The sequence below is a fragment of the Aythya ferina genome, assembly GCF_964211825.1.
Source record: "Aythya ferina genome assembly, chromosome: 2".
Taxonomy (NCBI): domain Eukaryota; kingdom Metazoa; phylum Chordata; class Aves; order Anseriformes; family Anatidae; genus Aythya; species Aythya ferina.
In genome coordinates this window covers 155,129,715-155,144,513 of record NC_140297.1, presented here as the reverse complement: position 1 = coordinate 155,144,513, position 14,799 = coordinate 155,129,715, and the positions used below count along the sequence as shown (strand labels likewise).

General features: G+C 35.2%; 1 long non-coding RNA gene across 1 annotated transcript; it reads right to left on the bottom strand.

The window, feature by feature from the left end:
* Positions 1-1,478: 1,478 nt before the first annotated feature.
* On the bottom strand, positions 1,479-14,456 carry LOC311432812. The gene is made up of 3 exons (XR_014690354.1): positions 14,330-14,456; positions 4,205-4,282; positions 1,479-1,588 (listed from the first exon to the last, which is right to left on the bottom strand). It is a non-coding gene; the product is annotated as an uncharacterized lncRNA (long non-coding RNA).
* Between the last annotated feature and the right edge of the window lie 343 nt (positions 14,457-14,799).

Here is a 14,799-nt window from a genome sequence, read left to right as displayed (position 1 = left end):
AGGAAAAGACTTTATCTGCTAACCATTTATCTCTTGCTTTGGGAGGAGAACAAACACTCACAGATCTCTACTAACTGCTTTGCATATCCTGAGGTAACTAATGTGCTATCATACTAAGGACATCTCAGAGGCAAAGTTGTTCCCTCCCAGGAATGACGTAGGAGCAGCTGTACAAAAGCAACTATTCCTAATCCACTGCTTACTGCAGTATAACCTGGTTGCAAAAGAAATGGTCTCCTCACTGCACGTGGTTGTGCTGACATGTATAAAAACTGTCGTCTTCCCAAAATGTTTCTTTACTGCAGGAAATCTGATGCAGAAAAAGGGCTTAGAAAAGTATTACTTTACAAACAGTGTTTCTGGGCTTGTTATGCACCAAAGGCCGCTGTCACATACCAATCAAAACATCTGATTGAAAGATATTTCTGTCTGCTCAGCAGCTGTCTCATAAAGAGGGTGTACAGGGGAATGTGCATAGTAAGGGCACATAAATGTTTAGTCTTACCATGAAGCTCTCAAATATAAGTTCATTTTGATCTAAGAGTGATCTACTAATATGTTACTTTGTTGTTAAAATATATATATAGAGAGAAAAATACTGATTGTTTAATGGGAAGGGGAGGGGAGGGAAGGGGAGAGGAGGCTCATGTGCTCAAGATTAATGAGACCTGAATTGTCCCTTTAGAAGGACTTTGGATTATTGTGTGATTTCTCAGGGCCTTGTGCTGCTCTGGTCTTGTGTTCATTCTTAGTTCTGTGTTGGGTCAGGATTTTCTTTCCTCTATTTTCTTCTATGTCTTCTACAACCATAAGGCACTTTTATAATGTTATAGGTGCTATGCAGTGTCAGTTTCTTTTGCCAAGAGTTTTATCACATTCATCAAGGATGTTTGACTGTCACTTCACATTTGCTTTCAGTTGTCATAGTTTTCAAGCTGTGTCAATTTAATTTATGTTATCACCAAGTTAGGTAAATACAAATAGCACTTTCTGTGTTATGAGGTCAGCTTTTTCTCAGTTTCTTTCCTGGTAAAGCTCTGCCCAGGTTGTTTTTCGACAGACAACACTATCTGAATCTAATTAGCAATGTGATGCAGTTTGAAATTTGTGTTGTTGAAGATAGTAGAAATTTCTGTCTTCAGGTTGGAGTACAGATTTGAATGGAGTGATACATGCAAATGAATTATCTAAAGACAATCAACCTACAAATATCTGATTCTAGCATGTTCTGAACTTAAGTAGAGGACATATTTCTCACCATGCCTAAAATACCCTTTGAAAGACTGAGCTGTTGGGAGAATAGAATATGAGAATATTTTGCTGCTGGAATACACCTAGGACTTACGTATGCTAAGAAAGAGCTCCAATATTGCAGTTAGTTTTTGAAGCTTTTAAGATTTGAATGAATTGAGTAAAGTCAGCAGAGCCAAGATACATAATATGAGATGAAAAATATTTATTTTATCTTCTTTGGTAGTGCTTGCTTGATCTGTGCCAATATAGCCCCTATTGTCTTCCAGAAAAGTTACACATAGCAGAGCTTAGAAGGATTAGTCCATGAAGGCTCAGGATTTCAGAGGTACTGTTTCTGTCAAAGAAATAGATGGAGAGGATTAGAAGTGCAAGTAACTTGTGGAAAAATAAAAAACCTACACATTTTTTTCATCTGCATAAAATTACTAGAAAAATAGAAAAATGAGATGTGCTATGAAATGTTGCAAAGGGTTTACTTAATTTGCAGTTTAAAAAATTTTGAAGCTTTATGCATTACAAGGCAACGTGAAAGAAGGGAGAAGGTCAAAGGAGATAAAAATTCATCCTAAATCACATTCTGACCTTGAAAAGAGATTCTTTATGAAAACAGTGAAAACAAGCTACCATGAGAACAGCCAGCATTAGAGGTACAGGCTACCTTTGAAAATCAGGTTGGTACATATAGCCTTATTGTCAACATTTTGGGAAGAGATTTTTTTATAGTCATAATCCTGACTTGTTTTATATATAGAGGAGGGTAACTTCAATTCAAAGAATATAGGGCAGCTGAAAAGTAATTATTAAATGAAACTGAAGTGGGTTATTTCAGTAAGAATATCAGCATATAAGGAACATATATATTTGCATATATATTTGCCCCGAGAAGTTGTGGATGCCCTGGAGGTGTTCAAGACCAGGTTGGACAAGGCCCTGGGTAACCTGACATGGATGGCATCCCTGCCTGTGGCAGGGGTTTGGAACTAGATGATTTTTAAGGTCCCTTCCAACCCAAACCGTTCTATGATTCTATGAATAGTGAATGCAAAAAGGGTCTCTTCTCTCTTCCTCACTTCCTTCTTTCCAGTTTCCTTCCACCTCCTCTCTCCTCTCTCACTCCCTTTTTTTTTTTTTTTTCCCCTCCCTACAAAAGCTACAAGACAAAGGGATAAGTGTAAGATCTGTGTCCTTCCACATTTTTGCATCTAATTTCTTCTGCCCCTGATGTTTTTCAAAAAGACACAGCTCGACTATGAGTCAAGAAAATTCAGAACTATTTGATTTGCTTCTGTAAAGAACAAAAGAGAAATGTACCAAAACACCACAGAATAAAACAAGAAAGTGTTTCACATTTAGTTGGCTACAGTAAGTGCTCTGTGATTTGTGACCTAGCAGGTGCATGGTATTACCAGGGCAGAAGGTTCCTGGTCAAAATTCCTTGGGCAGATGTATTATGTATTTTTGTCCTGTGCTTAAGTGGACCTATAGCAATGATCAAAGCTAAATGCATCAAACACATTTGAACCATTTTCCACTGCCTTTCAGGGAGGTAATAAATGTCATGCATCACATGCATCATGGAAATTGATGAGCAGGGAGATTAAGGACCAAGTGAAGAGAATTATAAACTTGCATTAGTTAAACTTTAAGGGAAATTACTTCTAGTCACGCAATGGTCTAGAGCAGAGGAAATTTAAAATTTCTGTGAGAAAAAACAAACAAACAAACAAAAAACAACAGCTATTTAATGTCAAGAGAACAAAACAGTCTTAATTTGTTGTAATTCTTCCAGAGAAGTTAATTTGGTTAAATCTTCTCTGTTTGTCCAATTATGTGAAAGAACTCAATTTTCTACTCTTTCCTGGTTGCCTCTTTCCATGCATGATAACACCAATGATAATCATAATTTTGATTCAGGAATATCAAGGCATTCTTTTTCTTTACTGAGCACATCTAATGAATGTGTTTTCCAGTTGTCATTTCTCTTTGAATCAACAGATTCTGTAAAATAAACTGTACAACCTAAGCAGCATGTCCTGACACTAAAGGATGCAGTAAAATATCAATAGTAGGCATAGAAAATCTCTTTATGGATCAGAAGCACTTATAAACATGAAAGTAAATGTCAATAAATAATTAAAATTGTTTAAATATTTTATTTGCTGAACTGACTGATGCTACTCAAGACAACTTCAGTGTTACAGACTTGGGATTTGAACAAGAAGGTTTTAAACATAGCTTTAAGCATGTATTAAGCTTTCATCTAATTTGCATAATGTAAACAACATGTTAATGTTCTCCTAAAATACTTACCAGTTTTTCATAGCATATATATACTGTCTTTGGGAAATGATGATCAAAGCTCCCATGTTTGTATTTCATTATGAAATCAAAATACAACCTGAATTTTCCTGGATTTTGTTAATATTAGCAGAAGTTTTCAGTGCAATGTGGTTCTCGTGGCATCTGTGTCCAATGTATTGCAATTTTATGAACTTGCAAATGAGCTTGCAAAAATAGTTTTGATTGTCACTGTTACTATGTAGTGGGGTCAACCAGCAACCAGAGTTCAGCCTTGCATTCTAATGGGTGAATCAAAATGTCTCTTGACATTACTGCAGATAGGATTTCACCTAATGGCTTCAAGATGTGAGTAAAAATGTCACATCAGTAAAAAGATATTTATGCATTTCCCCTATGGTAATTTAAAAGGGCTTTGTAAGAAGTATATGATAAGCCTTCATTAGGTTAACTCCGACTATCTGAAATAAATGTCTGATATCTAATTTTAGAAAAAAGTAAATGTGAGAATATAATGGTGTAGTTACTGGAGATCTGCTTTCTTGTAAATCACTGAAATAGCAACCTGTTTGTTCCTTATTTTTAAATAAACACTATATCTTATGAGCATAAATACTTATAAAACAGTTGCACTTCTGTGAGATATGGTTACCTTGTTCAAATATATGAAAGAATATAGTCTGGAAGCCATCCAACTAGTTATATTGCTTTTAACTAAAAAAAATGCATTCTGGAAGAAAGACATACATTGAGTTAATTTCATATAAAAGCTTAAACAATATGTTTCAAATAATCAATGGATTCTAATAATCAAATATTTACTTACAAGAAAAAAAAAAAAAAAGACAAATTAGTGAAGAACAGAGAAGTATAAAGTGTGAAATTTATATGGTATGGATGCTTCTAGGAAAAAAAAAAAAAAAAAAAAAAAAAGTTCAGTCTTCCTTGAAGGAAAGGAAGTAGGACCTGTCTCTACTTATAACAACTGTCTATCATGCCAGCAAGATAACTTTTTTTTTTTTTTTTTTTTTTCTCAGTTTCTTGCATTATCTGTTCTCATCTGGGAACTCTAAGTGATACAGTAATACTGTTATTAACAGCTTCAACATTTTTCAACAATTAAAATGCAGTTACAAAAATACAAGAGCAAACATTTTGCTCTTTGCTCAATGCTTTATGTTTTATATCTTTTATATAAAAATCATAAAATTGGAAAAGGTTGGAAAAGTTGGAAAAGACCTCCAAATCATCTTGTCCAACCATCACCCTACTACAAATGTCACCCACTAAACCATGTCCCTAAGTACCAGGTACAACATTTTCTTGAACACCCCCACGGATGGTGATGCCACCACTTCCCTGGGCAATCAGTTCTTCCTTTTACTTTAAAGTACTAATACAACTGAAGGGAAGAAATAAAGACAGTGGTATTCTGTGAAAAGGGCAGGAGACAATGGGCACAAATTGAAATACAGATAAATCTATTTAAACAACAGAAAAAAGTTTTTTATTTTTTTTTTATTTTTTTTTTATTTTAAACTGTGAGTGTGGTAAAACATCATAACAGGTTGCCCAGAGAGTCTGCGGAGTCTCCATTCTTCGGGCATTCAAACCCTAAGTTGATAACCTAGCTTCTAGCTAGCCTTGCTTTGAGCAGAATGAGGCATTAGACAGTATCTAGAGGTACCTTCCCAGTTCAGACATTCTGGGATTATGTCATTTTGTTTTATTTTGTTTTGTTTTGTTTTATCTTAAAAAATAATCTAAACTGTAATTATTACACTAAAAAATCATCTAAATTATGATTATCACATTTCAAGTTACACTAAAATACATTTTCTGGTAGATATCAAAATTTTCTAAGACCACCCTTCTGGTCGACAGATTTCAGGCACAGAGAATAAATTATATTTTGGATAATCTTTTCCATGGTTATCTATCTTGAAATTTCATTCAGTTTACAATAAGTGTATGGTCTTATTTACAGCGAATTTCTCTTCTGAATATACATGTATCTAGCATGGGGAACCTGTGATGCCTTTGTCTTCAGGAATAAAAGCTCTCCAGCATCTGATAGCTTCACATGAGTTCCACTTGGTCTTTCACTAAGACTGCAGCACTTCACACATTTCTTTACACAGATTCATATGTAGCCATCTTGTCTATTATGCTATTATTCTGTCAGTAAATCATTTTCATAAACCTACTAGTTGTATTTTAAAAGCCACTGTTCTATCAACTTCTCTCAACTCTCAATATATCAGCTCTCAACTCTCAATTAATAATACAATAAGTTCTCTCAACTCTCATATATAATCATGAATAATACATGACACGGTCACATATTATAAGTAAGATAATTGTATATGTGATTTTTTTTTTGCTTGCCTTTTTACTTTTGTGTGTGTGTGTGTGTGTGTGTGTTTTGCATTAAGTCATTTGTGGTTTTTCTTTAAACACAAATACTTCTATTGTTCATTTGTTTGTTTATCTTTCTAGAACAGGAATACAAAATGACTTAATAGCCTTCCCAAATGTAAAGATGATATGTTGTGAAATAGTACCCAGATTGCCTCATGTATCATTTCAGCCTTATTCTCAATTTCAAAACAGTAAATCCAAAGGTTTTGATACATTAGAAATAAAATACTGAATGGATGAACCCAAGAGTGAATTATTCACAAAACTATCCAAGAGCTTTGTTCATGCTGGAAAATGGAGACTACATAAATTCTTTTGTGTTATTTATTTTGTACTCATACAAAAAGCTGTCAGACCTACCCATCTAGTCTCTGCTGGGTTCAAAGGCCGGGAAGACTAGTTACTTAGCAAATGGAAAAGTCATCAGTCTTTTTAGAAATGAGTTCCTGACTAGGCCTGAGGCTATCACATATGATGACACGATTAATATTTTTGTATTAGTAATGAGAATTAACAAACTGCAACAGTTAGCATAAATTAAGCCCAGTTGACAGTAGTTCAAGCATGTGAACTTTAGCTAAATGTACCAGAAGAGGAATTAGGTTTGTTATGAGAATAGACGATACTTTTGAGTGTAACCGGCTTGTCTATCAATGAACATTGCAAACGAGACAAGCAAATTGTGAAGGACAGCAATGTTAAGTCTGTTTTTAGATGCCAAGTGAATTTGAATGATCTGGATAAGAAGAGATCTCAAGTGACCACATGACCTACTGCTACCACGTCTTACTGCTACTCCGGCACCTCTTGTGTTGTGTTTTGCCTATTCAAAAAGCTGTTTTCCCTAAGACATCACCAGCCTGGTGCTGGGCCCAGCTGGGCCCTTCCATGGGGCCATTGGAGCTGGATGGAGCTGTCTGGAACTGCTTGTGTCCAGCATGGGGCAGCCCTGGCCTCTGCCCATGGAGGGCCTGCAGCCCCTAGCCAGCACCTGGGCACGGGCACCCTATGGACCTGCTCTGATTGGGATACCTGTGAAGCTATTGACATACCAACTGAACGTCTATCTGCTAATTTTGTTACCTGATGTTATTATCAGTTTATTGCCTGGGAGCGGTTCATTTGGTGTAACTGAGATACCCATCTTAGTCTGAATTGAACAACTTTCAGGAGGTGTGCCTGAAACTCGGAGTTCAAGCTTAACTTTACATAATTTAAACTTTTTCATAAAGTGGATGATGCATGATAGATAAGCTATTTGCAATCAGTTACTATTTTGTGTATTGCTTTATAAGTTATTTAAAGAAGTGGCTTGATACACTAACACGAAGTCAGGCTCAGAAAAAGACATTCACACAGCACAGTAACTGATTATTGTAAGGATGGTGAAAGTATACCAAGTCATTTTCAATAATTTTACAGCAGCCTGGCTAACCAGGGAAGTCCCAGTTGACTGGAGGTTTGTGAATGTGACAGCCATATACAAGAAGAGCAGGAAGAGAGATTCAAGGAATTACAGGCCAAAATCTGACCACAGTACCAGGGAAGGTCATGGAGCAGATCATCTTGAGTGCAATCAGACAGCAATTAAAGGATGACCAGGTGATTAGACACAGTCAGAATGGGTTCATGAAAGGCAGGTCCTCCCTGACTAACCTGATCTCCAATGAAAAATGACCCGCTTGGCAGAAGAGGGAAGGCTGTGGATGTCATTTACTTGGAGTTTAGAAAGCATTTGATAATGTTTCCCATAACATTCTCCTGGAGAGACTGGCTTTTCATGGCTTGGACAGATGTAAAAATTACATTACAATTACACTGGTTAAAAAAAAAATTGTCTGGATGGCCATGCCCAAAGGGTTGTTGTGAATGGAGTTAATGGAGGAAGTCATAAGTACTATTTCCCAGGGCTCAGTACTGGGGCCAGTTTTGTTTAATATTTTTATCAAAGATTTTGATGAATGGATTGAGTACACCCTCAACAAGTTTGCTGATGACACCAAGTTGGGTGGGAGTGTTGATCTGCTTGAGGGTAGGAAGGCTTTACAGAGGGATTGGGATAGGCTAAATGGATGGGCTGAAGAGAGACCTCATCACCCTCTAGAACTACCTGGAAGGAGGTCGAAGCAAGGTTGATCTCTTTCTTTTTTCTCAGGCGACAAGTAATATAGAAAATAGCTTCAAATTGTACTAGGGGAGGTTTAGACTGAATATCAGGAAGATTTTATTCATAGAAAGAGTAGTTAGGCCTTGGAACAGGCTGCCCAAGGAAGTGGTGGAGTCTCTACCCCTGGAAGTATCTGAGAGATGTGCGGATATGATACTTAGAGACATGATGGTTGGACTTCAAGGGTCTTTTCTAACCTAAATGATTCTATCCCATCTAAAAGGTATTTTCCACCTTCAATTTCCATGATAAAATGATATTTTTTGCACTTTTCTTACATACTTTGATGGCAATGGCAGCTCCCTTTTTACCTTTCCTTAAGTGCTTGTTAATTAAGAACTAGAGAGCAATAGTAAATATATAGCAAACAATTTTATTTTCCTGAGATCCGTTTGTTAAAATGCTACCCCCCTAAGGCTTGCTGGGAGAAGTGAAGACTTCCCTAAAATAATCCCTAATTCTCTTTTGCATTTCATTCTTTTATTTATCAGAGTGAAATATGTTGGTTAGATGGGTTGTTGCTGTGCTAATCATCACCAGCTGTTCATAATTGTCTAACAGTTACAGGTGCAGCAGTTTGCTACTGTGCTGTAGGCCTCCAATCTGCTCTTCTGAAACAGCTCAGCAACAAAAAACTTTTTTTCTCTCCTTTGTAAGTGCTCAAGGAACTCATCTGAAAGGCTTTGTATGCAAAATACAGTATCCTCTTCCATCTCTCCATTTCTACTCCTCCCCATCCCCCACCCCCGAAGAAGTACAGTGATAAAAAATCTTAGTGACTTGTTATAAAAAAAAAAAAAGGCCCATCACTCCATCACTAAATTTACTGTTAGATGAATATATTCCTTTACATGTTACCTCTTGTCTACTAGTAGGGACAGAGGAAATTGAAACAATATTTTAAATGCGAATTCAATACCCCCTCTTCCTCTTGAAGGACCACAGCAATGCAGGAAAAGGAAAACATGAATAAATAAACTTGGTATATAAATCAGCAGATGTATTAATATATATTAAAAGCAGATAGAGTCTCATACTAACAGATTAGTCATCCAAAGAATATGATAGTAAAATATGTTTCCTGTTACTGACCAGCCAATGTTGTCTGTTCTCTCTGTAGAGCAAAGAGGTGGTGATGGCTACTTTTATCCAAAAAATATAAAACACAGACAATGTATCTGCTTCATAATATCAAGCAATTTTGTGTGTGTTGCTTGCCAGTAACATGCCAGTCCTGTTGATGACTAGGAAAAGATGTTTACTAAGAATTATACTATCTACCACCCTATCATACTAAACTATCCACCGAAAAGCTTAATTTTGGGTGTCTGCATAGGTTTGGTATTGTTGAGAGCATTATTGGGTAGATATATCTCAAAGTTATGTCCCAAAGATATGTCTACCCAATAAAATCTTATGATTAACATGTACTCTGTTACCAAATATTAAAATCCCCAGCCATCTTAGTTTCCTTTAATAATCTTAAAATTACTATTTTGTGTGTGTGTGTGTGTGTTTTCTCTTTTGTTTTTTTTTCATCCCTTCACCTCCCCACCCTCCTCCTTTTAGATGAAGTGAAGGGCTAAGTATTAATATATATATACATACATATATATACATATATATATATATATATATATACACATTATCTGGCAGAAGATAGAAGATAGAACTGATGAACTGAAAATGCCTGTAAAATCACAGCACTCACAGTACCAGTTTCAGTGGAAGCAAGATACTGTTTAATGAGCATAAGAAAGAAAGACTATTGCAAGAAATGTATAAAGACCTTAAGTGCCCAAAGGGTTCTTTGACTTGTAGCAATGGAGAAAGAGAGATCAAAAAGAAAGAGAAAAACAAAACAAAAGTAAGATGTGGTAAGATGTGTAAATGACAGAGTGATATCAAAAGCACCATTTGTGTAGGCCTAAAGTAAAGGGAAATATGAAGTGTTGGTTGTCATGTTATACCAGAATCTGCCCTAATCTTTTCTTTGTGTTATGTTGGTGTTGTTATTCTGATGTGTTTTGTCTCTTGGACGTACTTTTAAAACTGAGTATCAAAGTGTCATAACTGGCTGGGAATTCTTTTAGTTCAATGCCAAAATTTTCTTTCAGAAATATTGGCAACACTAAACAGAATGAAAAGCAGACCAGACCTACAAGATCATCAGTTGTCACTGAAGACAGGGTAAGTAACACAACAGTTAAAATGAAGATTGTTCTCTTTTTTTTTTTTTTTTTTTTTTTCTTTGTTGCTTGATGAATACAATTTGGAGAGACTAATAGAGCAGAGAGTTGCCGACACCAACAAGAAGCCAAAATATTTTAAGAAATGAATGGTGCCATTAAAGTGTCATTAAAAAAAAATCACAACAGCAAGGAATTCAGTCTAGGATCTAAAATTCTTTCATCCATCTGTCACTAATTAAAAAGAATGTCAAAGAACATATGGTCATGAAACTACAGGGAGTTAAGAAAGGAAAATCAAAGGAGCTGCACTAACTGTGCACCTAAATAACAGAGTTTTCAAGTAAATGCCTAACAAATCCCATGGAAAGTTAGGTAAAGGTAGGAGGCTGACTTGGAAAGAAGAACCACAAAAAAATCATGTGACGTGATGACTTCATCTCTTCTGGTACAACAAAGTGTCTGGACACCCAGTAAATACTATTACTTGAGGGTCACAAACACAAGTTTTATTGGCCCCTATAGTCTGTTTCTGTTGATGAAGGTCTTGGGGACAGTGTATGTAAATATTTAACAGAAATATATGCTAACATTCAAAATGAATTGCAGAAGTGATGAAAAACTTTCCTTGGAAAATATGAGGGAGACTGGCTGCAAGGGGAGCCAGCCAGCGACTTTCTGTTGGTTTTTATATCAATATTTTCTATGAATATGTTATAATTGCTTTTGTTGATCTTCTCTTCCTCTAGATTTTACTATATTAACTGCATTACAAATAAATAAATAAATAAATAAACAAAACCAAAAACATAATTGACTTTTTCTATGGCATTCCATTAAATTCATTATTAAATAATTTAGTTTGCAAGAATTGAAAACCTCTTACTTTTTCAATAATAATGGTCCGTTATGTCTTACAGACTGAACAGAAATATGAAGCAAGACTATGCAATATTTTTGTATAATAAATAATATTATGTGAAATGCATTAGACTAGGAATATTAAATGAATATTATTTTTTTTTTTTATTGCCACAACTTATCGTATACAGAATCTATTTCAGTAGCCACATATCATTTTCCATTTCTTAGTAGTTTGCATAATGGTGTTTATTCTTTAACATCATAATCATACCTTCCTCATAATTCAATCTTATTGCATTGTGAGTTTTATACAGGGAGTATTACATTACTTTGCAGTTTATCTCTTCTGCTTTTCCTCCTTAAAGTCATTTTCCACTCCTCTACTTATCTGTCCCTCTTCCATGCTCATCCATATTCCTACCTATATATATTTTATTTTTTTTCCCTCTGGCATGAATTTTGGGAGTAGGGGATGGGGATGGAGAAAGACTAGAATAATTAAGTATTGACAGTTTGCAGACAGTGTGTGTTTATCCAGATTTTTTCAGTAGAACACTCATCCCTCAAAGAAATGTTAATTTATCTATCTGAAACTCTGCCTTTCAGTAAATTTTTGTGGTTTAAACTAACTAAATAAAACCTTGAAAACTGTAAAAAATATCTCATTTAAAAAAAATATTAAAAAACTTGTTCTTAATAATGTTGAAAAACTACTGACTTTATAATTATAGACCCCTTCACGGTTAAAACATATGAAAGACCATTTTTGAAGCAAAACATTTTAAAATGCTCAAAAATGCCATGTTTTATTCATGAATTTTTTCTTCAAAATTTTAATTCATGGAATATAATGAGATTTATTTTATTTTATTTTTTTTCTCTCTCAGTTCAGGAATGTCTTCCAAAATTTTGAGAAAGTTAACCTGAGAAGTTACTTGCAGTTGAATATATTTGTATATAACTGAGCTTTTCATATATATATTCATTCTTCCCTCATCCACAGATTGCCGGAGGCTGGGAAATCATATATAATGAGGGAGCATGGAGGGAAGATACCGTATACATTTCCTTCATTCCTTCATTCTTACTTACTTCTGTAGGTTTAAAAATTCAATTTTTGCTGATAGCAATTTCCAGTTGTTGCCTTTTGCTATGCCTTTACCTTCTAGATTCCCTCAGGATCTTCCTTATCATGACATGAGACCTTCACATGCCTGCCCATCTATCTAGGTTGCTATTATAATCTAAAGAGAGAGAGAAACCCTTCCATGAGAGGTTCAAAAGAACATCTGAACGTAAGTGTTCTAGGGTAACTATTTGCACATACAGTATGGTTATGTCTGTACTGTCACTGATAGCTATGCTGCAGAGCACACTATGCCAGCCAGCTCTGTCTTGCAAGGAAACAATTCAAAAAAGTTAGCTAGATCACACACAGACTATAAAGATGGGATAAAGAAATGTCTTAATTCTTAGTCTACTCCAAAACTTCCTTGTCTGGAGAATTATTTCCTTCAGCCTACTGCAGAAAATGTTTTTTTGTTTTTTTGTTTGTTTGTTTTTGTTTTGTTTTTGTTTTTTTCTAATATGCAAACTCTGATTTTCACTGGTGTGAATCACAGGCCCCAGCACAGTGACAATTAAGATTATGTTTTATAATATATACACCCTGTGGAAAGTAACTTTCTAATTTAACCTCACAAGTTATGCTTTGCTTCTTACTTTTATTTCTGATAACTAGAATAATTGATCTCTCACTTAAAAGACTGTTTTCCAGATTAATAAATATTATTGCTATCATCCTCTGAACTCATGATCCAGGACAACTGTCATTGACAACTGACAACTGTCATCTTTTTTTTTTTTTTTTCCTTAACACATGTAAAGAGTGTTGTGCAAATGCACATAATGCTAGAAAGCCAGGTCTTTAATCTTATTAAGAAAACAATTTCAACTTGTATTTAAAAGTTAGTAAGATTCTCAGTTATAGCTGAGACTTATGAGAGTGGAACCTTTTGGCTTTTGTGAGAGGTGATCAGCCTTGAAGAATCAAGGTCTAAATTATTTCTTGTTGAAGTGTACTTAAAAACAGAGCAGTGCATATGCATCACAGTTCAAGTACACTGATTATTGAAGAAGAACAATCAAATAAGCATCAGATTACAATTAATTTAAGTTTTCTGGCTGGAGTATGAGCAAGGAGGAATACATCACTTTCAGCATGCTTGTAAGTCCTGTTGTTTCATTTAATGTTTAAAGGGAAACAGTGGGGGAAAATGGGGCTGAAGGAGGATCCCATAACACAGCAGGTGGATGTGTCCTGAAGGAAGCTGCAGTCTGTAGAGAGGCCAGGCAAGAAAGAAAAGCCCAGGAGAGAAAGGTCTTTTAGTTTTGCATTTGTTTCTTAATACAGTACTCTGTTTTTAATCGGCAGTACATTAAATTAATCTTCCCCATGTCTAGTCTGTTTTTCCTGTAATCAGTAAATGATCACCCTGTGTTTACCTCAACCCATGAGCTTCTCAATTTATTTTGTCCCTGTCCTATCAAGGAAGAGGAGTTACAGAGTTCATTGCTTGGACATCTGGCAGCCAGCAAAGGTCAAAATCACCACAATACCATAACCTATTATGTACTGATTACTGCTTTATGTAAGTAAGAACACAGAGTAGACCTAAGAACTTCTTTCGTCATAAATGAAGACCTATACCCTCTTCTCTTTCCAAACGTTCCTTCCTAAGTAAGGTGTGGTATTTCCTATCTCTAATTTTCACCCGTCCTGTAATTAGGCATTTTTTCATGTCCAAGGACTCCTCCATTTAAAAGGATCCTGTTAAAGATTCTTTCATCTGTGAGTGGAATAACTAGTGTATAATGGACAGACAAATGCGTAATCATTATGAGAAGTGTATGCTGATCTGGGTAATGCATACTAAACTCCTGCTACTTTGCAAAAAAAAAAAAAAAAAAAAAAAAAAAAAAAAAAAAAAACACGAGCCCCATTATTTCAACTAAGGAGGAATCTTTCTTGTCTAGATATAATCAGGTAGTGTTATAGTTGTTATTGTCGTTTTAATACACATTTGAAAGTGTGAAATAGTAACTACAACTGTGAAATAACAAAGGGAATACTTACATTAAAAGAGCAGGGTGTTGCAGGATAGTGGCCATCGGCAGAACAGATATAATTTGGCAGCTAGTCTGTTTAACTGTTTTTTGCATTTCATTTTTGCAGTGATTACATGTACCATTGCTTTTTGGAGGGAAATTAACAGCATACCAAGTTGGATTCCTGACTGATTTAAGTAGGTGTGACTCAAGTGAAATCACTAATGATCCAATCCATCAATTACATATCTGTCCTTCTTTAATCTAAGTTGCTCTTTATCTTTTACAATCAAAAAGCTGCTAATCCCCAAATTGCTTATTGTCTCTTCAAGGTCTCGTTCTGAAATACAGCTCATCAGCTCATATATGAATGTTTCACAATAATCATAAAACAAACTTAATTCCCAGACTTTTCTTATCACCATGGTAACATACTCAGGCAAGCACAACTGAGAAATGGAGGTACCTTGAAAGATTTTGCCTTAAAAATGAAAGCCC